Genomic DNA, 23,415 nt, shown 5'->3' with positions numbered 1-23,415 from the left:
AGAGAAAAAAATTTTTCCCTTTCACGCTGTTTCTGTGAAGTGTTTTGTCACGGTGAAGGAAGTCTGGCTAACACGGCCTCCCTCTCAGTGCTAGGAGGGGACGCAGTCTCTGAGCCATCAATCTGTGCTTTTTGGAGTTTCTCCAAGGATACACACCACAATGCAAACTGGCATATGTACAGAGCCTCACTGGTATTGCCATCGATGGCCGACACCCCAAATGTCCATCACAAGCAAAACTGGCCAAGAACATTAGGAGGCAGCATTTAATAGAGTGCTTTAAATTTTAAAAAGCTTTAAAAGCAGAATGATTTCCAATGTGGAGAGAGTCCCAAGATGTACTGATAAGGTCAAACAGGAGTGGTGTGCAGATCTACCTTACACAAAAGGAGGTGGAGCCTGGGGTGGGGCTCAGACCGCTTACCTGGCACACGCAGAGACGTGGGTTTAATCACCGACACAGGGTGGGCAGAGCCAGAGTTGAACCATCAATAGGATGGTGTTTATGTTTTCATGACAAAACTCTGAAAAATGTAACAAACTCACAGAACTGTGTGTGGCCAGGTTGAAGGGATGGGACAAGGCAGTACGTTAGGTTAGGAACGTTTCCCTAATTTTTCAAGCTTTCATTTACTCAGAGACAGGGTCTCATGAAGAGCGGGCTGGCCTCAAACCCACTCTCTAGCTTAGGATGACCTTGAACTTCTGATATTCTGGCCTCTTCCTCCCAAGTGCTGGGACCGTAAGTGTGCACTGCCGTGTCTGGTTCTGTGTGTTCCTGGGACTCGAGCCCAGGGCTCTGTGGACGTTAGGCAAGCACTCTATCAACTGAACCACATGCACAGCCCATGCATCTTGGTTCTTGAGAGACAAGTCCCTCATTAGATCTGGAGCTCAGTAATTTGGCTAGTGCTAGCTGCCCAATGAGCTTCCAGGGAGCTGCTGAGTCTCGGCCTCCTCAGCACTGGGGTTTCAGACATGTGCTGCTGGGCCCAGTACTTATGTGGGAGCTGGGGATCCGAACTCAGGTCCTCGTGCTTGTGTGGCAGGCATTTTGCTGACTAGTTTCAATATTTAAAAATACTGCTATCAAGCCCAATAGATTGCTGCACAGGCCGTGTGACACAAAGGCCAAGTAGGGGGTCATGCAGTTTAGGTTTTTGAAAGCACATGGAAAGCTGCTTAGTATGATGCCTTTGAGCTGGTCAGCTATAAAGATTGGTTAGAAAGGTTAAAAAATAAAAATTGGGGCTGAAGAGCTGGCTCAGTGGGTAAGAACACTTTCTATACAAGCAAGAGGACCCAAGTTTCAGGTCCCAGGACTCAAATAAAAAGCTGGGCATGGTTGCATTTCCTCCCTGTAACTCCCGTGCTGTGGAGATGAAGACAAAAAGATCCTTGGAGCTTTCCGGATGCCACCCTAGCTCCAGGCTCAGTGAGAGACTCTGCCTCAAAGAAACAAGGCAGAGAGTGGCAGGGCAAGACACATGACATCTCCCTCTGGCTCCCATGTGTACACACTTGTATCTGCACACACACGTGCATACTCCATACGTACACACCCATATAAAAGAAAGGTGGGAGGTTATGGGGTAGGATTTGTTAGGGAGATGGATGGGGCCTTATAGGTTTTAGGAAATACTTACTAAAAGCCCAAGGGTTGGAAGGCTGTGACTATACATGATTCCCCAGAGTATTTTTTTCCCTCAAATGCACTGAGAAAAAGAGCTGTGTCCCGTCTTTTCTCTGTGGCTGCAGCAAAACAAAGCTTGACCCTATCTTTGCTCAGTAGAGATAAGCAATTTAAAATGCTCCTCGGTTGATAGTCCTGGCGTCGGTCTCACCCATCATTAATCTTTGAGAAAAGTCATTACTAAATACATAGTTGTAAAAACTCTGAATCCATGCCAGGCCTGGTGGCGCACACCTTTAATCCCAGCACTCGGGAGGCAGAGGCAGGTGGATCACTGGCCAGTCTGGTCTACAAAGTGACCCCAGGACAGCCAAGGCTACATAGAGAAACCCTGTCTCAGAAAAAGAAAAAAAGAAAAGAAAGAAAGAAAGAAAGAAAACAAAAACTCTGAATTCACACAGTGAGTGTGAGCTACCAGCAACACACTCTACCAGCTGCATTACAGAAGAGAATTTACTAGGAAATTTAAATGATTAAGCCTGTTGTGTGTATGTTTTTTAAACTTCCTTTTAGCTTTAATAAGAAGTAGTTTTCTATTTGACTAAGAAACACAAGTTTAATAAGCCATTAAAGGAAACAACAACAACAGGGTCTTGCTGTGTCGCTCAGTCTGGCCTTAGGCTTATGATTTTCCTGTCTTAGCCTTGCACATGCTGGGATAAGAATCATAAACCACAACTCCCAACTTAATAATTTGTCTAAGTATTGGAGTTATACTTGCACGTGCCTTACATATATTTTTAGTGGATTTCTTTGTGTTGAGACAGAATCTTGTTATATGGCCAAGGCTGTCCTGGAACATTCCCCCTCAGAAGCTTCAGCCTCACAAACAGGTTCTCACCACGTTCACATCTTTATATAACTTTGTTTTTTTTTTTTTTAAGCTGGAGTTACAGACAGTTGTGAGCTGCGGTGTGGGTGCCGGGAATTGAACCCCGGTCCTCTGGAAGAACAGCCAGTGCTCTTAACCTCTGCGGCATCTCTCCAGCCCCATAACTTTTTAATTTTAAAAACATTACTATTTATCTTAGCACATTTGTGTGTGTGTGTGTGTGTGTGTGTGTGTGTGTGTGTGTGTGTGAAAGAGCGAGAGAAGACAGACAGAGACAGAGAGACAGAGTGCGCACATGTGTGTTGGGGTGGGGATTTGTCTGTGTGCAGCAGTGCGCATGTGGAAGACAGGGGGCATTTTCAGGAGCCGGTTCCCTCCTTTCCCACGTGGGTCCTGCGGATGAACTTGGGTCCTCAGGCGTGGCAGGCAGCATCTTTCCTTGCTGAGCCACCTCTTGAGCATCCCCTCTATGTATGCATCTTGATTTGTGCTTTACTCTCCTTCTCCCTGGGCATGGACCACGAAAAAAAAGGCAACTGTTAGAGGAGGTGATGATTCCTAATGACAGGACAAAGGAGAGTCAACTTTGTTTTTAACCAAAATCGTGAAATTGCTCAATTCTAAGATGACTCATCTTAGTATTTTAAAATCACATTAACCCCGATGCCTTGAAGACTGTGCTTCTGGGAAGTGTATCCAATTATGCTAAAATCTCCTTTCTCTTCCCTCCTTTCTCTTTCCTCTAATCTATGCAAAGAACAAACCCACTCTGAAGGAAATATGTTTAGAGTGGACAGTAAGACCGCAGAGGAATTTTCTTGGCTTCTTTTAATGTTCATTGCGCTTTCCAAATATTAATAAAGGAATATGAAATACTTTCATCATAAAACAGCAAAGGAAAACAGCAAAAGCAGATTATTTAAAAGGAGCCTGGCAGGCCCAGAGGGCCCAGCACACAGGCCATCTCTCTTAGCTCACCTTCCAGCCAACCGCTGAGGGAGCCTGGGACAGGAGACGTGGGAACCGACTGCCATGCCCTCAGTGTCTTCCATGCTGAGTTCTGGGGGAGAGAGAGGCAGGTCTCCATATCCTGTGGGATTAGTTAACCCAACTGCACCCAGACCCTCTGCTGCAGCAGCAGCAAAGATAAGTCATGTTTATTACATGAGCCTTGATCATCTTCCTCCAAACCAGCAAAGAAATCTGACTTTCTAAGAGTCCCCAAGAAGGTAGAGTCTACTGACTTTCTTTTGTGAAATTAGACAGTCTGCAAAATGTGCATATAGCTCAGTTTGGTAAAGTGCTTTTCTGGCACGCATGAAGCTCTGGGCTCAATCCTGCATCACAGAAATGAGGCAAGTGCCTACGTCCGTAATCTTCAGAACTCAGGAGGTGAAGGTAGCCTAGGCTACATGAGACCCTCTCTTTAAAAAACAAAAGGACAAACCAAACCAACCAAATAAACAAAAAGCCACCAGGGATGGAGGCTGGCCCAGCAGTTACAAGCATTGGCTACTTTGTGGAGGACCCGCATTTGATTCCCAGCACCCACATGGTGGCTAACAACCATCTGTAAGTCTCTGAAGCCCTCTTTTGGCCACCATGGGTACCAGACACACATGTGGTGCACAGATACATATGCAGGCAAAACAACCATACATATAAGATTAAAAAATAAATAAATTAAACGAACAAAAAACATAGTCAAGTGTCTCTGAAAATAACTGCGTGATTTGGATGTGGGGACACAGTCTTGTAATCCCCCAGCACTTGGGAGGCTGAAGCAGGTGGATTCCAAGTTCTGGACCAGCTTGGGTTACAAAGAGGAAAGGATTTTTTTCATCTTAGACTTTGAAGTCATCATGCAGGGAAGATAGGTCACGGACCTGGAGGCAGGGGCTGAAGCAGAGGCCACGGAGGAGTGATGCTCACGGGCATGCTCAGCCTGCTTTCTTCTTCTTCCTCTTAAAAGATTATTATGTATACAGTGCTCTACCTGTATGTACACCTACATGACAGAAGAGGGCACCAGATCACATTACAGATGGTTGTGAGCCACCATGTGGTTGCTGGGAATTGAACTCAGGACCTCTGGAAGAGCAGACAGTGCTCTTAACCTCTGAGCCATCTCTCCAGCCCCAAAGAAAGGTTGGGTTTTTGTTTTGTTTTGCTTTTGTTTTGTTCAAGACAGGGTTTCTCTGTGTAGCCTTGGCTGTCCTGGACTCACTCTGTACACCAGGCTGGCCTTGAACTAACAGAGATCAGTCTGCCTCTGCTTCCCTGAGTGCTGGGGTTTAAAGGCGTGCGCCACCATGCCTGGCTTCAGCCTACTTTCTTATGTAACCTGGGGATTGTATAAAAAGAGGCTGACCAGGGGTGGCATGCCCATAGCGGGCTAGGCCCTCCCACCTCACTCACTCATCAGAAAATCACCCACACACATTTGCCTCTTGCAGAGGCAGGAGGGACAAGTTCAAGGTCAGCCTGGGCTACATAGCTGTACACTCACTCACTCTCACTCCCTCTCCCTCTCTCTCTATATATATATATCAAGCTAAAAAAAATCAATATGAAACATGTTATGTTGTCCTACCGCGACAAAAATACCTTAGAACAACCTGGAAGGCCAGGTGGAACTGATAATTCTTGGATTCCTTAGAGTTCCTTGCCAGAACATGTGGGTGAGGAATGACAGTAGCAAAAAGTCCTCCATAGGAGAGGAAGTAAGAGACGTCAAGGGCTTGGGGAGGCCACTGGCCCCCTGCTCTCCACACCATGGCTTGTGCACAGCTGGGCTTGCTGGAAGGCGGGGAAAACAGGGATGAGCAGTCGGTCACGCTCAGGTGGTGTGCGAGGCCAGAAGGCCTAACTTCTCAGTAGTAGAGCTCAGAGCAGAAAGGGCTGAGATTAAGGTGTCCTGGGGATAGAGAATGGGGGGCAGAGGTGGGGGTTGGGAGGGGATAGGTAGAGTGGGAGGGTGGGGGATGGGAGGGGAGCAGGGGGGATGGGGGGGGAGCAGTGTGCCCTGAAATCAGGGCAGATGTCCAAGCTTCTCTCCTGTTCTAGCTGGGCTCCCCGGATCTGAAAGCCTTCCACGAGGCTAGCACCATGTGGGTTCAGCCACCCCGGATCTGAAAGCCTTCCACGAGGCTAGCACCATGTGGGTTCAGCCAGTTAAAATTCAGGTGGGTGATAAACACAGGTGTACACACATATCAGCAGCCTTATGTCAAATCTAGTCTTCAAAAGAAAGTGTTCTGGGGTGGGATGGCTGATGAGGTATCGTGGAGAATGTGAACCTTGATCTTTCTGGGGGTGAGGGTGGGGCAAGATGGGGGGTCAGTGCCTCATCTTACTGAAAGGGATGGTGGGTATAAATATGTCAGCCTAGGTGTTCGTTAAATCATTAAGGTGATATTTGTTCTGATATCTGTGTTTTCATCTCAGAAGAAAAGTGAGTAGGAATGTGATGCAGTTTGGCATGAGAAGCACCGAACTCCCTGTCCTAGCTTTCTTTTTCTTTTCTTTTCTTTTTCCTTTTGTTTTTTCGAGTCAGGGTTTCTCTGTGTAGCTTTGGCTGTCCTGGACTCACTTTGTAGATCAGCCTGGCCTCAACTCACAGAGATCCGCCTGCTTCTGCCTCCCGGGTGCTAGGGTTAAAGGCGAGCGCCACCACCGCGCGGCCCTAGCTTGCTTCCTATTGCCGTGCTAAAACACTGGCCACAGGCACCTCAGGGAGCAAAGGGTTCATTTCTGTATTACAGCTCTCAGGTCACAGCCCATCACTGAGGAAGTCAGGACGACAAGGCAGGAAGCTGGAGGCAGGAACTGAAGCAGGGGCAGTGAAGGAACAGTACTTGCTGGCTTGGATACAACCCAGGACCATGTCTGGTTGTGGCACCGCCCACAGTGGGCCGAGGCTGCCCCATGTCAATCATTAATCAAGAAAATGCCCTACAGATTTATTTGCCTACAGCCCAGTCTCGGGGAGGCATTTTTCTCAGTGGAGGCTTCCTTTTCGCTAGCTTGTGTCAAGCTGACAAAAAAAAATGACCAGGCCACTCCCTAACACTGGGATGAATAAAATGAACCTCAAGAAGCCAGGCTTGACCAAGTTCTCATGAAGTCACTCTTGGCCTGAGGATAGCCTGCAGCGCTTACGGTCTTTGAGGGGGAGAAACATAGTGCTAAGGAAAGGGTAACAGGTGTTGGGGCAGAGGATCACATGAGCGCTCTCCCAATGGCTGTAGGAAGTAATGATGGGAACAAACAGGACACCTGAGGCAGGCTGGGACGTAGCTCTGTGGCTAAAGCACACGTGCCACCCAAGTGTGAGGACCGCAGTTTGAATCCCCAGAACCCTTATATGTGCTGGGTGGCCATGGTACGTCACTGTGTCCTGTCCTGCGTCCTGCCCCTCCCCTCACATCCTGTCATCATCGATGTCCCAGTTCCCCTTCTGCCCCTCCCTCCCTGTCCCTCCACGCCTTCCCCCATCCCCGACTCCCCGTTCCCCCACCCCTGCCCATCCAATCCACCTCAGTTCCCCTCTCCCACCCCACTCTGTGGCCCTGCCCACCCCGTTTCCGGCCCTGACCCCAGCCTTGAAGGTGGACACAGGGAGTACTCCCAGGCAAGCTGGCTAGAGACTAGCTATATCAGTGAGCTCTGAACTGGATAGGAAGATCCTGGCTGAGTGAATAAGGTGTAAGAGAGATCAAGGATAATTCCTGACAATTTTGGGCCGCCATTTGCTGGGGCGCACACAAGCATCCACACACACATTCAAAAACATACATGTAGCCGGGCAGTGGTGACGCAGGCCTTTAATCCCAGCACTCAGGAGGCAGAGGCTAACAGATCTCTGTGAGTTTGAGGCCAGCCTGGTCTACAAAGCGAGTCCAGGACAGTCAAGGCTACACAGAGAAACCCTGTCTCGAAAAACCAAAAAACAAACAAACAAAAACCCCATGCATATACACAGAACATGGGAAAAAGAGGAGGAAGGGGAGGAGGAAGAAGAAAGGAGGAGGGAGGAGAGGAGGAGGCAGGAGAGGAGGAGGAGGAAAGATAACCATGTGGTCTTGCTGGAGCCTGGCCTCCAGGATTCATTTTGCTTCCGTTCCCTCCTGACGTGACGTATGGGAGAGGAGCCTCTGTGGGGCCTCCCAGCCTGAGACTCTAACCCACGCTTGTATGTCCTCTCTCCCTCTCTCTTAAACTTGTATTCTGTGACATCCCACAAACCCACGGAACATAGCGCACTCTAGCTTGGGGGTTTGTTTTCGTTTTGTTTGCTGTTTCTTTTTGTTAGTACAGTCTCATTACCGTGTCCTAGCTGGCTGGGGAATTCACTTGGCGCCCAGGGCTGCTCCTTAACTTGCCATCCTTCTGTCCCAGCATCCCAGGATTACAGAGATAAAGGGCGGCACTGTGTTACCATATACGACACCTCTATTTTTATCTGCTAAGTCGGTGACACTATCTGCGCCCTCGAGTCTTCAGTTCCCTCTGGTTTCTTCAGTGACAAAGCCCTAAATATGTTCAAGAATAAGCTTGGGCCATTGGAAAGACGTCGGGCCAAATCACACAGAAAATAGAGAATAAATGTCCTACTGAAATCTACAATGCCTTGAATGGGCTGCGGTCAGGACTCAGTTGGTGGAGTATGCGTGGGTTTGATCCCACAGGACTGAGAGGTAGAAGAAGCAGGAGGTGGTGGCTTAGTGGCTGAGAGCGCTGGCCGTTCTTCCACAGGGCCTGTGTTCAATTTTCAGCATCCACATGGTGGCTCACAACTATCTGTGACTCTGGTTCCAGGGGATCTGATGCTCTCTTCCGGCCTCCACAAGACCAGGCATGCACGGGGTGCAGCTACACAGGCAGGCAAAGCACCCATAAACATTTAAAAGTTAATACTTTTTTTTTTAAATCAGGAGTTTGTAGCTAGCCTTACTACATAGTGAACTGGAGGTGAGTCTGTCAGACCTCTCCTCCCAACTCCCCCCAAAGCAGCAGAACAGTGGGTTACAGAGACTGGGGAGGTGCAGGATGGGTGGGTTACAGAGACTGGGGAGGTGCAGGGAGAGGGAGGGGTGGACAGACACTGGCTGATGGACAGCCAGGCATGCTAGATGAAGAAACGGCTAACAGGCGCCAGGGAACAGCTGAATGCAGAGAAAGAATAATTTCTATGCCGACTTCCACGGCAGGCAACCCATAACAATATACTTCCAACTAGCAGGAAGCGGCTGGAGAGACGGCTCCGCAGCTAAGAGTGCTTACCGCTCTTGCTGGGGACCTGAGTGCTGTTCCCAGCACCGCCCCCATATTGGGGGGCTTACAACCATCTGTAACCCCAGCTCTAGGGGCTCTGTTGGCACCCACACACATGGCACTCCCCCCCCACACTCGTGCACATAAATATAGAATATAGAATATAGTGGGGCTGGAGAGATCGCGCAGTGGATAAGAGCACTCACTGGCTTCTCTTGCTGAGGACTCTGGTTTTGTCTCCCAGCACCCACACGGTGGCTCACAGCCATCTGTAACTCCTGCTCCTGGGGATCGGATTTCCTCTTCTGGCCTCTGTAGGCACCACATAAATATGACACACGTACATATATGCAGGCCAAACACGCATGCACATGAAATAAAAACAAATATATCTTAAAAGAAACCATTAATAGTGAGAATATATCTTGAAACACTCCTACAAACGTGAACAACTTTTTTTTTTTCTTGTTGTCCAGGCTACCACTGAACTCACTATGTACCTGAGGCTGACTCTGAACTCCACCTCTCTCTCATCCACCTCCCAGGTTCTGGGATTTCAGGCATGCAGCAACATGTGTGTGTGTGTGTGTGTGTGTGTGTGTATCTGTGTGTGTGTGTGTGTGTGTATCTGTGTGTGTGTACCATGTGCTTGTCGAGGCCAGAAGAAGGTGTCAGATCTCCTGTAGCTAGAGTTACAGACGGCTCACAGCTGCCTGGTGTGGGTCCTCAGAACCTAGCTCAGGTCCTCTGGAAGAGCAGCATGCATTCTTAACTGCTAAGCCATCTCTCTAGTCCCCAACATGTACAATTTTTTTAAAAAAAAAAGATGGAGCAGGAGCCTCCATCCCAGCACAGTAGACGGTTTCCATTCAGGGGACTTTGGTGATTTCCTTCCAGGCACACGTATCAGAATCCCTATTTTGACTACCCGTCAGGAAGGCGAGCTCTCAACACCACGAGGAAACAACGCCCACTTATGGAACCTAGTTGCTAAGCATCGTGCTAGCTGTTATACATGTGTCACCTCCCTTCTTTCTATCTGTACCTTGATAACTATTTCTCCTGCTTCAGGGCAAATATGAGGAGCGGAAGCTTTATAAATGCCAGAGAGTGTCCCCCCTCCCCCTCCCCTCTCCTCCCCCACCCCACCCTGCCCCCACCCCCTCTACCCTGCCCCTACTACACCCCTTCCCTCACCCCACCTCACCCCACCCCCATCCTACCCCTACCCCACCCCTGCCCCACCCCACCCCTCCCCCACTGCACCCCACCCCTCCCCCTACCCAAACCCACCCCCACCCCACCCCCGCTCACACACCTGGTAAGCTGGAAGAGCTGGGATGATGGTGATGAAGATGAAGGTCATGTCAGTGATGATGAAGACCGCTAGTGCTAGTCTCCATGGTATGCTATGTTCACTAACTATTTCAGCTCAAAACTCTCATTGACATCATTTTAAAGTGGTGCAGCTGGGTGGGAAAAACAGGTGTTTAGTATGCGGAAGTGCCTGGTTTCAATACCAGGCATTAAACAAACAAACAAACAGGAAGGCTCAGTTGGTAACATGAGCTCTGAATTCAACTCTCAGAACCCACATAAAAAAATCAGGTATGGGCCGGAGTGTGGCGGTACACACCTTCAACGCCAGCACTCACGAGGCAGAGACAGGAGGATCTCTAAGTTTAAGGCCGGCCTGGTCTATGCAGTAAATTCCAAGACAGGCAGGGCTCCATAGTGAGACTCTGTCTCAAAGTAAACAAACAAACAAACAAAAATAGCTAACTAAAATTTTTTTCTACGAAGTCACACATGGTGACACACACTTGAAATCTCTGTGATGTCGAGATGGAGGGTCGAGACAGAGGATCCCGGCAGTTAGCTCCCTGGGAATCTGATGAACGGCATACAGACCAGGCACAATACGCAAAATGATAGATGATAGATAGATAGATAGATAGATAGATAGATAGATGATAGTTAGATAGATTATAGATAGATAGATAGATAGATAGATAGATGATAGTTAGATAGATTATAGATAGATAGATAGATAGATAGATAGATGATAGTTAGATAGATGATAGATAGATAGATAGATAGATAGATAGATAGATGATAGATTATAGATAGATAGATAGATAGATAGATAGATAGATAGAAAGAAAGAAGAAACATTCACTGTTGGTTTCAGACTCCAAGTGTTGACTCTACTGTTAGTCAATATTGTGTCTGAGCTCCTTGCTTTGTCCTGAGTCCCGGCACCCTACTCCCCTCCTCCTTCTGTGGGTACCTGCCCCTTTTATAGACTCTCTGGTTGCTGAAGCATTAACTTTACAAATAACTTGCTGGTTGTTGGAATCAGTGCCTCAAAAAGCCTTGGACGGTCAGTCACAGGTCAACGAAAGTCCCTACTTTAAATCCAGAATTAATATTTTCAACTTGGGGAAAACGCTTTGATAATATTTTGAGATGGCACCTCCCTTTTTCATCCGTGTTGGTCTCAAGATCCTCAAGTGTGTGTCACCACACCCAGTGTGGAAAGGCGTCGCCTAGGGTTAGAGTGTGGGTACTGGAGGGGAGGAAAACAGCCTCAGCAAGAGCATCTCAATTCTCTCTCCAGGAAGCACTTGGGCTTTCACTGAGCACAATCTTGGAGAACATCCTGGCCAGTCAGGGGCAAACCTGACCTCATCCCAGTATGGCAGAACTGGCTGCTGTCATGTAATGCAGACTGCTGAGATTCTCCTTAGGAGATGGAGCTCCCCACATTGCTACAAGGCAAGCCCAAGATTAGAAAGAGAAATAGCGAGCTAAGACAGATGGTCACCCTCACACTTTCTCCTTCCAGCTTCTGCCATAGGACTTCCCCCAAAGCCGCAAGAAGTGGACCGAAACTCTGCACCCCTTCAAAGCCTGCCGTGAACACTTGTGCACCCTGCAAAGCCTGCCATGAGCACTTGATGTCTCCCAGACAAGCATTTCTCTCACCTTGAGCTAGTCAACTTCCTGTCATTGTGAGAAAACAAAAAACAAAAATGTTGAGCCAAGCAACTTTTCTTTTTGTTTTTGTTTTTGTTTTTTTGAGATAGGGTTTCTCTCTGTATTCTTGATTGTCCTAGACTCACTTTATAGACCAGGTTGGCCTTGAACTCACAGCGATCCACCTGCCTCTGCCTCCCTGAGTGCTGGGATTACAGGCATGCGCCACCATGCAAGCAACTTTTAAAAAATAAAAAGGGCCAGGTGTGGTGCCGCACACGTTTAATCCTAGTACTTAGGAGGCAGAGGCAGGTGGATCCCTGTGAGTTCGAGGCCAGCCTGGTCTACAATGTGAATCAGGATAGCCAGGGATACACAGAGAGACCTTGTCTCGAAAAAAAACCACAAACAAAACCAAACCACTCCCCCCCCCCCCAAATAAAAAGGACTGGGGCTTAAGCTCTGTGCTAGAGGATTTGCTTAGAAGGGGGAAGGGATGCTAGGTTCCCCAGCAATGAAACATAAACAAAAATAAGAAAATGTTCCTTTTGCTCCTAGGTTCTGAGACTGTAGGCCATGGTTGTTAGCTCTCCTTGCTTCAGGCCATGGCTGCATGGTTCGTCATGTTAAGAACATGTGGTGCATGCTGAGAGCACAGCCCTGTGGGAGAGTGCCTGCCCAGCACAGATGAGGTCCTCAGCTTGATCTCCAGCACTGTGTAAATGGGCATTGTGGTGCACACCCGCAACCCCAGCGCCCCGCTGGCATGTTGGTGCACACCTGCAACCCCAGCGCCCCGCTGGCATAGTGGTGCACACCCGCAACCCCAGCGCCCCGCTGGCATGGTGGTGCACACCTGCAACCCCAGCGCCCCGCTGGCATGGTGGTGCACACCCGCAACCCCAGCGCCCCGCTGGCATGGTGGTGCACACCCGCAACCCCATGGCCCCGCTGGCATGGTGGTGCACACCCGCAACCCCAGTACCCCGCTGTCATGGTGGTTCACACCCGCAACCCCATGGCCCCGCTGGCATGGTGGTGCACACCTGCAACCCCAGCGCCCCGCTGGCATGGTGGTGCACACCTGCAACCCCAGCGCCCCGCAGGTGGAGGCAGAAGAAGCAGAATTTCAAGGCCATCCTCGACAACATAGCAAGTTTGAGGCCATCCTGGACTATGTGAAGCTATCTTTAAAAAAAAAACAAAAAACAAAAATAAGGTAAGAAGTGATCACCTCATGGTGGCCAGGAAGTGAGAGAGAGTCACTCAGAGGAGAGGCGGGTCTCCCTGCATCCTCTTCAAGGCACAGCCCCAGCAGCACAACTTCCTCCCATTAGGCCCTCCTCCTCCACTGCCACAGACAAGCGAGGCCTCAGCATCTGGACGTCAGAGCTGCTCCAGGGTGAATCCTCAGCACACCTCACTCTTCTCACTGCCTTCCAACTGTAGGTCTGCTTTCCCTGGGAGTGTCCCCGTGGCTTCACGCGCACCTCTCTGCCTCTGCAATGCACGTATCTATCTGTGTGAAGGGGCAAAAGGATGGGGTGTGGTCATTAAAGAGTGTGTACTCAGGGTTGTGGGCGCGGCACAGGTGGTGGAGTATTTGACACACATATGCACACCAAACACACAAGATCAGCAGTCACAGCAGCGATACTTACCGGTTTAAACACGGAAATCCAGCACAACTCTAAAGACAATCAGATCTGTCCAGACATTTGCTAATGTTTAATTATCAATTATTTCTGACACCCAGGATACTGTTTATCTCGTCTGTCTGTCTGTCTCTCTGCCACTGTCCTTCCTTCATGTACTGTTTTCAGGCTGTCATTAATCACAGATACGCCAATTAGAGCAGGAACTGTACTGCAAGGCTGTGAACACTCTCACACAGAATCTGACCCCTGGTGGGCTGCAGGGCAAGAAGTGAACTAATTATCCCTGAATCTGGCTGTTGGTTTCTGTGGAAAGGCACATCACTGAAACTCATTAAGGCTGCTTCCAGCGAAGCGACCCACCGGATGCACTCACTCCTCTGAGCCTGCAGAAACCCAGGCTGACAATCTGTCCCAGGCAGCTAATGACGCTGACGCACATGCTGGGATCTTGGGCTTTTCCAGATTGCTTTTGATACTACAGACGCCCAACCACCAGAGATTAAAAAAAAAAATTTTTTTTTTGATCACCCAAATACAGTAACAGAAGGACAGACGTGTGGCCTGGGAGACGACAGAAGACACGCATTGCGTGTGCCTCTTTCTCTTGCTGTTTGCTGCAAGGCTTCTTGGTGGCATTAACTGACTCTTTGGCCAGTGACAAATTGCTTGAGAGGGAAAGCGGGTGCAGTTTAACTAACCATGGCACCGCCAGACACTGTAAACTCTGGCTTGGGGGCGGGCCTCAGGAGTGTCTCTTCAGTGTTGCTTGGAGATAGCGGGGCTGGCTTTCTGGTTCCTTCCTGAGTGCTTACAGGAATCACTGACGTTGCAGGGGCATTTTTGGAGCCATCTGCTTCGGGAGAAGAGAGCTCATACTCCGGCACAGCAGATTTTGTGTCATGTGCGTAGCTAACTGATGACTCAGGACATGCTTTGTGGAAATAAACACACAACAGGGCTGTATGTGTGGCTCCGTTGGTAGAGTGCCTGCCTATGCACAGGACCTAGGTTTGGTCCTCAGCAACACCGGAAATCCCAGCACTTGGGAGATGGAGGCAGGAGGATCAGAAGTCTAGGTCTGCGGTGCGAGATGGCTCAGCAGGTAAAGGCTCTAAGCCTGGCTTTGATCTCTGCAACCCACATGGTGGAAAGAGAGAACTTACTCCCGCAAGCTGTCCCCCAACCTTCATATGGATGCCACAACACACACACACACACACACACACACACACACACACACACAAATAAGCAAGTATAGTTTTTAAAAAGGTCAAAGTCACCCTCACTTACATTGTCAGTTCAAGGCTAACCTGGGATACATGAGATCCTACCAGAAAAGCTTAAATCTTTTCTTTTCTCTTTTGTTTTTCTAGACAAGAGTTTCTCTGTGTAGCCTTGGCTGTGCTGGACTTGCTTGGTAAACCAGAGACCTGCCTGCCTCTGCCTCCCAGAGTGTTGGGATAGCGGGTGTGTGCCGCCGCGCCTGTCTTCCCCTTCTTAAGTCCTTCCCACATTCCTTTTTCCCACACCACTGTCTGCATGCCAGTCCGAGCTAGTCCTTGCTCTCTCCCGGCACACATCACTGGTGGCCGGTCTGATGGGCTGCACCAACTCTGCCTTTTCTCCCGCCTCAGCCTGCTGCAGCCGGGTCCCCATGGCCCGCCCACCACGGGAAACCCACAGCCGCTCTCTCCTGGAGGCATGCACAGTCCTAGTGCTCAGGGTCACATCTCGCTTGCTCCAGCAGGCAGCATTCGCTCCCATTTGCCCTTCCCCCTCTGGCCGCCACTGGCTTTCTGTCCACGCTCTGCCCTCCCTTCTGAGGGCTTTTCCCACAAGCCACATGACCTCCTCCCTTCTCATGAATCTGAGGCATCTTCCGACTTCAGCTGCTGTCAGCTGTCTCAGAGGTTTTCCCTAAATTCCCAGGATGCTGTGTGAGTCCTCCTTGAAGCTGCCGTGTGTTTCTTTCCTTCAGTTCATGTGTTGATTTATGGTTTTATAGGTTCTTCGGTTAAGACGTGTCTTAGTTAGAAAAGAAACTAGTAACACCTCTATTGCTTCCAGCCAAAGCACTACCAAGTTTTATGTAAGAACAGAAACGTCCTCTTTGCATAATTAGAGGGAAAATGGCCTTTTCTGACGTGTATAGATAAGAGGAGTGTTTTAAGTTAGGATCCTAAAATATTTCTTTTCTCCCCCCCCCCCCAGCTGTTTTAAGCCCCCAGGAATCTCTGGGCTCAGTGTTGGAAGGTGTGCAATTCCCAGTTGTCTTATTTGGCAAGAGACAGTGGTGTGGGTATCCTGAGATTAAAATGGAAGGAAGCAGTCTCAGCTGTGACTCAAATAAGAGGTAACACACAAAAGGGCCTTGGGGGGACGGGCTGGAGAGATAGCTCGGTGGTTAAGAGCACTGCCTGTTCTTCCATGACTTGTGGAAGAGATACCATGGTTCAATTCTCAGCACCCACAACACCAAAATGACAGCGAGTCACCATGTGGTTGCTGGGAATCAAACTCAGAAGCCCTGGAAGAGTATTTAGTGCTCCTAAGCGCTGAGCCGTCTCTCCAGCCCTCTGCTGGTTAGTTTTAATAATCACTTTGACACAACATAGAATCATCTGGAAAGAGAGTCTTCCCCACCAACCCCCGCCCCCACTTACCCAAAGACAGGGTTTCTCTGTATAGCTCAGGGTGTTCCGGAACTTACTCTGTAGACCAGGCTGTCCTGGAACTCAGAGATCCACCTGCCTCTGCCTCTCAAGTGCTGGGATTAAAAACATGTGCCACCACATCTGACTTGGAAAGAGAGTCTTAATGAAGAGTAATCTAGATCATTCCGCCTACTGACAAGCCAATAAAGGACTGTCTTCATTGTTAATTGATGGAGAAAGATCCTGCCCACGGTGGGCAACACCAGCCCTTACGCTGGGTCCAGAACTGTGTAAAGGGAGCGAGCTGACTATTAGGAGCAGGCAGGCAACAGGCAGAGTGGGCGCAGTTGTTTCTCTCTGATCTTGGCTGCGGGTGCATTGTCACCAGTGGTCTTGAACTCCTGCCTCTGCCTTTCCCTGCAGTGATGAGATGTGTACTTAGAATTGTGAGCCAAGCAAACCCCTTCCCTCCCAGTGTTACTTTTGTCAGGTAGTTTTTATCACAGCGACAGAAACGCAACTAGAGCACCTCCTAGTTCTGTAGTGCTGACTTCTCTACCACAAACAATGCTGCTGCAAACATTCTCCTTACCCGCAAGAAGAGAATTTTCTAGGAACAATAAAGAAGCAAGCTGGGTGTGGGCCTGGTGGCGCACGCCTTTAATCCCAGCACTTGGGAGGCAGAGGCAGGTGCCTCTGTGAGTTGAACTCTGTGAGTTTAAGGCCAGCCTGGTCTACAAAGCAAGTTCAGGACAGCCAGGGCCACGCAGACAAACACTGTCTCAACAAAACAAAACAAAACCCCAAAAAAAGAGTAAAGCAGCAGCACAGCCACAACTCAGTCCTTGGTGTTGTTCAAGGTCAATTTTTTTGCCTAACACTTGGGTAGAAAGTATATATATATTGGTATTTTTAGACATCTTATGATTTTATTTTAAAATTATTAATAAGGATGAGAATGTTCTCACTGGATCATTATTCTAAAATAATCATTGTGCCCAGCTCTGTTCAGTGTGTGTGTGTGTGTGTGTGTGTGTGTGTGTGTGTGTATGAGAGAGAGAGAGAGAGAGAGAGAGAGAGAGAGAGAGAGAGAGAGAGAGTGTGCAGGCATCTCAGGAACCAGAAACTGGGGTGTTGGAGCCCCCTGAGCCTGGTGTTTCAGCTGGCTACATGAGCTGCCTGGTGTGGACACTGAGGACCAATCTGGGATCCTCTCCTAGAGCAGCACCCACTCTTTTTTTTTTTTTTTTCTTTTTCAAGACAGGGTCTCTCTGTGTTAGCCTTGGCTGTCCTGGACTCGCTTTGTAGACCAGGGAGCAGCACTCACTCTTTAGCAACTGGGCATCTCTCTAGACCCCTTCTGTTTGTTTCTGATGCTGATAACTGGTAAGATGTTCCTTGTACATTCTGGATACAAGGTCATCTCTGGTTGTAGAGGTTGCAAACTACTATTTGACTCATGTTACTTCATGACGTCATGCACAATAAAAACTCTTGCTGTTTTTTCTTCCAGAGTCAAAGTCAGCATTCTTTCTTTTCCAGGTTTATATATTCCAGCTCACAGGCCCTTTAACTCCAGCTCCAGGGCGTCACACCCTCTTCCGGGCCCCTCAGTCAGGCTACCGCACTTATGTGCACATAACCACATACAGATTTTGTTTAGGGAAGTCTTCTACGATTTAAGTCACAAAAATACCTGATTTTCTTCTGTTAGTTTTGTTTGGTTGGTTTTTGGTTTTTGAGACAGGGGTTCTCTGTGTAGCCCTGGCTGTCCTAGACTCGCTTTGTAGACCAGGCTGGCCTTGAACTCTGCCTGCCTCTGCCTCCTTGAGTGCTGGGATCACAAGCATGTGCTGCCACGCCCAGCTCTCCTGTTAGTTTTAACTTTATCCATCCTGAGAAAAGGCCAGGGTGGGCTTGAACTTAGAGATTCCTCTGCCTCTGAACTCTGAAGAGTTTGCGTCAAAGGCCTATAACACCATGCCTGGCAAGGTTTTTGTTTTTCTTTTTAAGCCAAATAGCCTAGGCTGGCCCCTCAAACTTGACATATAACTGAAAATGACTTTGAACTCTCTTCGTCATCTTGCTTCACCTTCCTGTGGTACCTCTGTTTCTCGGTTTAACATGTTTGAACAGAACCCCAGCGTCTCAGGAGAGCCCTCACAGACCAACTCACTTCCGCCTTCCCTGTCGCATGCCCAAGGCAGCCCAGGAGAGCCTCAGGTCAATGGCCCTCAACCTTCCTAATGCTGGGACCGTTTAATACAGTTCCTGGTGCCTTGGTGACCCCAACCACAAAATAATTTTTGTTGCTATGTTATAACTGTAATTTTGCTACTGTTATGAAGCATAATGCAAGTATCTGTGTTTTGGGAAGGTCTCAATCCACCCCTGTGAAAGAGTCAGTCAGCCCTCAAAGAGGACGAGACCCACAAGTTGAGAACCATTGGTCTCGGACAAACACAAAACAAAGCCCAAGGCCCCAGAGAAACTTTCCTGGGTCATATTTTCATGAGGGTTTCTCTGCCTTGCCAAGTAGAGGTAAAAGGTAGCTGGTGTTGGCTGAGGCAGGAGGATAAGAAAAGCCCTTTCCAGCAGTTTCTGGCGCCATGGAATCTTTCCTCTGCTTCCAGGGTAGGCTTTGCCGTGAGCTGCTAACCCCTGTAACATATCTTTTCTCTCACCTGGGCCCATAGACATTGCTACGAGAGCTGTTATGGTCAAAGGCTGGGGCTGTTAGGGTCAAAGGCTGGGTCACAGCACCCCGAACAAGCCTTGCTCCACATCCTCAGTATGCTAATTAAAAAGGCAAGTGTGGGGGCACCGGGAGGAAGAACAAAGCAACTTCCTCTTCCGCATCCTGCTCGAGGTTTCGATTGCGGGTAGAAGGCATCCCAAGCGACGCTATCCCCAGCCAAGAAAGGTGTGGCCATAATCAACCCATCACGGCTGCCTTGGTTCCAGTCCCTCCTGTCCCTATCATGGGACACCTGGGGGTGGGGTACTAATTCCCTGGGGACCACTCAATAGTCCAATAGCTAAAAGGAGTATCTTCACTCAGGCCAAGTGTGAGTTTCTCCCTAGTCTCTTTTAGAAGTTCTCCTGGCGTCAAAGATTCATAGCTCTCCGGTCCGACTGCGGAATCAGCGAGCACCAACGTTTTGCTGGCCCATGCACCCTGGTATACCCTTCGTTCCAGCACGTGGGAGGTGAAGGCAAAACAAACAAAACAAAACAAAACACTCAACTTGAAATTTGAAATTTCACTTACATATGGTTTCAGGAGAAAGTGTATCTTTACAAAATGTTAAAATTCAGTCAGGCCCAGGCCACACCCTCCGGTGCAGCCGTTTTGGTTTTTTTTTTTTCTTTTTTTCTACGAAGGAACACTCCACACCAAGCCTGTGTGGATCTCTTAGCTCCCGGACTAGATTCCCGGGTGCTGGGATTCCCAGAGAAGGGCAGGGGCCACTGTCACCTCTCCAGGGAGTTTAGCTGCGTCCCTTCTGTCTCCCTACTTTCTCAGAGTCTCACGGTCCTTCCTGGCAATGCAAGACACTCCCTCCCCTGCCGCCCCCATGGCAGAAGAGACAGTCTGACTGCAGGAGACTCCTCCCCTTCCTCTGAAACATATCAAAGGCCACCCTGGATCTGCCTCATGGGCCCAAACTCTGCACAGGGTTCCTACCTTCCATGTTGCTGTCTGTGTGTCTGTCCATGGCATTAACAAGTCTTTTAATACATCTCTCCCCGCAAAGGGCAACATGCCACGGTGTTTTCCTTAAACTCCAAACCCAAAACCTTTCTCTAACAATTCTGTTAATTAAATCTTCTAAGGACAGAGCTCGGCTGCTATTTCTAAATGTTTTCCATAATATGCTCTTTGTTAGGTAAAACTTGAGCAATTGTGGTTGTTCCTGGTACGTGAGTTGAATTGTAATTTTTGCTCATGTGCAGGATCCCTTCTGCTTTATGGTGGTTCTAGCTCATTTAGTTTATGAGTCTGTAATTTCCCCATTTGAGCCACTTAATCTTTGTCTCACGTTCCCTAAGAGGGCTCTGAGAGCTCCAGGGTTTCCAGAAGATTCTATTTGTTTACCCACGTCTTTCTGTTATGCGTTGTCTTCCTCCCCACAGCTCACTCGCTGAAGCTCTAATGTCCCTGTCAGTCTTCGGAGACTGGGCCCTGTAGGGACATTCTGGTTAAGTGGGGGAGGGGGCTCAGGATGGGATGTCAGTGGTAGAGCGCTTGCCTAACCTGCACGAATGCCTGTGTGTGAGCCCCAGGAGAAACCAAGAAGTCAACTAGACATCAGAAACAAACTCGAGTCTTACCATGATGTCAGCATCGCTAAGTAACAATAAACTGAGGAGGCAGATCGCTTCTGCTCGCAGCTATTTGTCAAGAAGCCCTGGCACCATTAACAGATGCCGAGGCAGCGGGTTCCTCTATACCAGTCTTAACTCCTGATATTAACTGTCAGAGAACACCTACTTCACGCAGGAAACTGTGTCTGTGGCTTACGGAATGCCTACAAAGGGCAAAAGAGGCCAGGGCAGAGTTCAAGGAGTTTCAAAGAGGCCAACTGAGAGGCAGAGCGGGGCGTCAACAGAGTCTCTGCAGGGGGTCAGAAAAATGAACCCAAGGCCGAGGCGCTTGCTTCAGCTGCTGCTGCACCAAGTTGCCAGATCAGAGCTGAGCGGAGCCTCAGAAGTGTGAGGTGTGGGGCCACCCGGGCAGGATCCAGGGGATAAGCAGGTCAGGGAAGTGGAGTCACCACAGGGAGCCAAACTGAAAACCTTGGGACAGTCGAGGGCTCTCTGCTGGCCTGTCCCTTGACACATACACTGGGTGGTCAGGCCAGGCCAGTGAGGGCTTGACCCCTGGGTTCTGTGTCCTCTTTATGGGATCCAGCTGAGGGAATTAGGCCCTTTCCTTTCTCGGTCTGGTGTGTCTATATCTGTGGCTGCAAAGCGTGAATTCAATGAGTTTCAAAGAGACTGCTTGGGAAAAATTATCCATAAGTTTGCTTACTTAGTCAGGGTTTCATGTGTCCCCGGCTGGGCTCAAACTGACTATGTAATTTAGGATGACCTTGAACTTCTGTTTCTCCTGTCTCTGCGTCTTGAGTGCACAGATAACAGGCCTGAGCCACTACTCCAGTGTTTGCCATGTTAGGTACAGGCTTTGTGCACGCTAGGCAGGCACTCTACCATCTGGGCCACCTCATCAGCCCCCAGGCTTTCCCTCCAAATCTTCCTTTTCCTCTTTGACTTTTAACATTTTCTTCTGTGTTTTCAAAACTTATCTATAAAGAATAGATAGGGATTGCAATGTTTCTGGAGGTAAGCTTCCACAGACAGAAAGACAGACAGACAGGCAGGCCGGCCCTCAGTTGTCTAGGTCAGGTACAGAGTGTCTGAGAGCTAGGCCTGAACATAAAGGAGACTCTATCTGAAGGGAAAGGCTCCTCACACCAGCCTGGCCCTGACTTCCTGCACCCCGGACAGGGCCTGAGGGCATCTCAGGTAGAAGATGATAATGCCTGTGTTCCCAGCAACAGCCGAACAAGAGAGCTGTCACATCCAGGAATCTCCTCTCCACAATGGCTGGAATAACCTACCCGCCAGGTCACTGTCTTCCCCGCTCACCACTAACGGCTCTCATCAGTGGTACCTAGGATGCAGTCAGTGTGTTTCCCAAGGCCAATAACCAAGCCCAGCTCTGACTACCGACACATTATCCATCATCTGCCTCCTGTGCACTCTGCTCCAGAGATGCTGGCTTCCTTTGCTCTTTGCACACACAGCCGACACCTGGCGCAGGCTCTTTCTACATCCATTTCCTCTTTGCTAAGAATTCCTCCCTCCCCAGGTGGCTTCAGCGCAGAGTTCGACCAGTCCTTCAAAGAGGAGCTAATACCGATGCTATTCAAGCTATTCTGAACAATAGAAATAGGAATTACCAAATTCCTTCTATGAGGCCATAGTCACGTTGATACCTAAACCCCACAAAGACCCAACAAAAAAAGAGAATCTCAGACCAATTTCTCTTATGAACATTGATGCAAAAATACTCAATAAAATACTCGCAAAACGAATACAACAGCATATCAAAGACATCATCCACCATGACCAGGTAGGATTCATTCCAGGCATGCAGGGATGGTTTAACATATGGAAATCCATCAATGTAACCCACCACATAAACAAACTGAAAGAGAAAAACCACATGATCATCTCCTTAGACGCAGAAAAAGCATTTGACAAAATCCAACATCCATTCATGTTTAAAGTTCTGGAGAGATCGGGAATACAAGGCACTTATCTAAACATAATAAAGGCTATATACAGCAAACCAACAGCCAACATTAAATTAAATGGAGAGATACTCAAGGAAATCCCTCTAAAATCGGGAACCAGACAAGGCTGCCCTCTGTCCCCATATCTCTTCAATATAGTTCTTGAAGTTCTAGCCAGAGCAATAAGACATCAAAAGGAGATCAAGGGGATCCAAATGGGAAAGGAAGAAGTCAAATTATCCCTATTTGCAGATGATGTCATAGTGTATATAAGTGACCTCCAAAATTCCACCAAAGAACTCCTACAGCTGATAAACACCTTCAGCAAATTGGCAGGATACAAAATTAACTCAAAAAAGTCAGTAGCTTTCCTATATACAAATGAAAAACAGGCAGAGGAAGAAATTAGGAAAACTACCCCTTTCACGATAGCCACAAGCAATATAAAATATTTAGGAGTAACTCTAACCAAGCAAGTGAAGGACTTATTTGAAAAAAACTTTAAACCTCTGAAGAAAGAGATTGAAGATGACATCAGAAGATGGAGGGATTTACCTTGTTTGTGGATCGGGAGAATTAACATAGTAAAAATGGCCATCTTACCAAAAGCAATTTACAGATTCAACGCAATCCCTATGAAAATACCTACAAAATACTTTGAAGATATTGAAAGATCAATTCTCAAATTCATATGGAGAAATAAAAAGCCCAGGATAGCAAAAACAATCCTATACAATAAAAGATCCTCTGGAGGAATTTCCTTACCTGATCTCAAGCTGTACTACAGAGCAACAGTAATTAAAACAGCAAGGTACTGGCACAGCAATAGGCTGGTGGATCAATGGAATCGAATTGAAGACCCAGAGATGAATCCACACACATTTGCTCACTTGATTTTTGACAAAGAAGCCAAATCTATTCAATGGAAAAATGATAGCATCTTCAACAAATGATGCTGGTCTAACTGGATGTCTACATGTAGAAAAATGCAATTAGACCCCTATTTGTCACCATGCACAAA

At 48.3% G+C, this 23,415-nt stretch overlaps 1 long non-coding RNA gene across 1 annotated transcript; it reads right to left on the bottom strand.

The window, feature by feature from the left end:
* Window positions 1-5,274: 5,274 nt before the first annotated feature.
* On the bottom strand, window positions 5,275-13,179 carry LOC311598694. The gene is made up of 3 exons (XR_014779629.1): window positions 13,015-13,179; window positions 10,120-10,270; window positions 5,275-5,324 (listed from the first exon to the last, which is right to left on the bottom strand). It is a non-coding gene; the product is annotated as an uncharacterized lncRNA (long non-coding RNA).
* Between the last annotated feature and the right edge of the window lie 10,236 nt (window positions 13,180-23,415).

The sequence above is a fragment of the Acomys minous genome, assembly GCF_964271855.1.
Source record: "Acomys minous genome assembly, chromosome: 5".
Taxonomy (NCBI): Eukaryota; Metazoa; Chordata; class Mammalia; order Rodentia; family Muridae; genus Acomys; species Acomys minous.
Note: the sequence above shows the minus strand (reverse complement) of the source record. Positions and strands in the feature narration are given on the sequence as shown.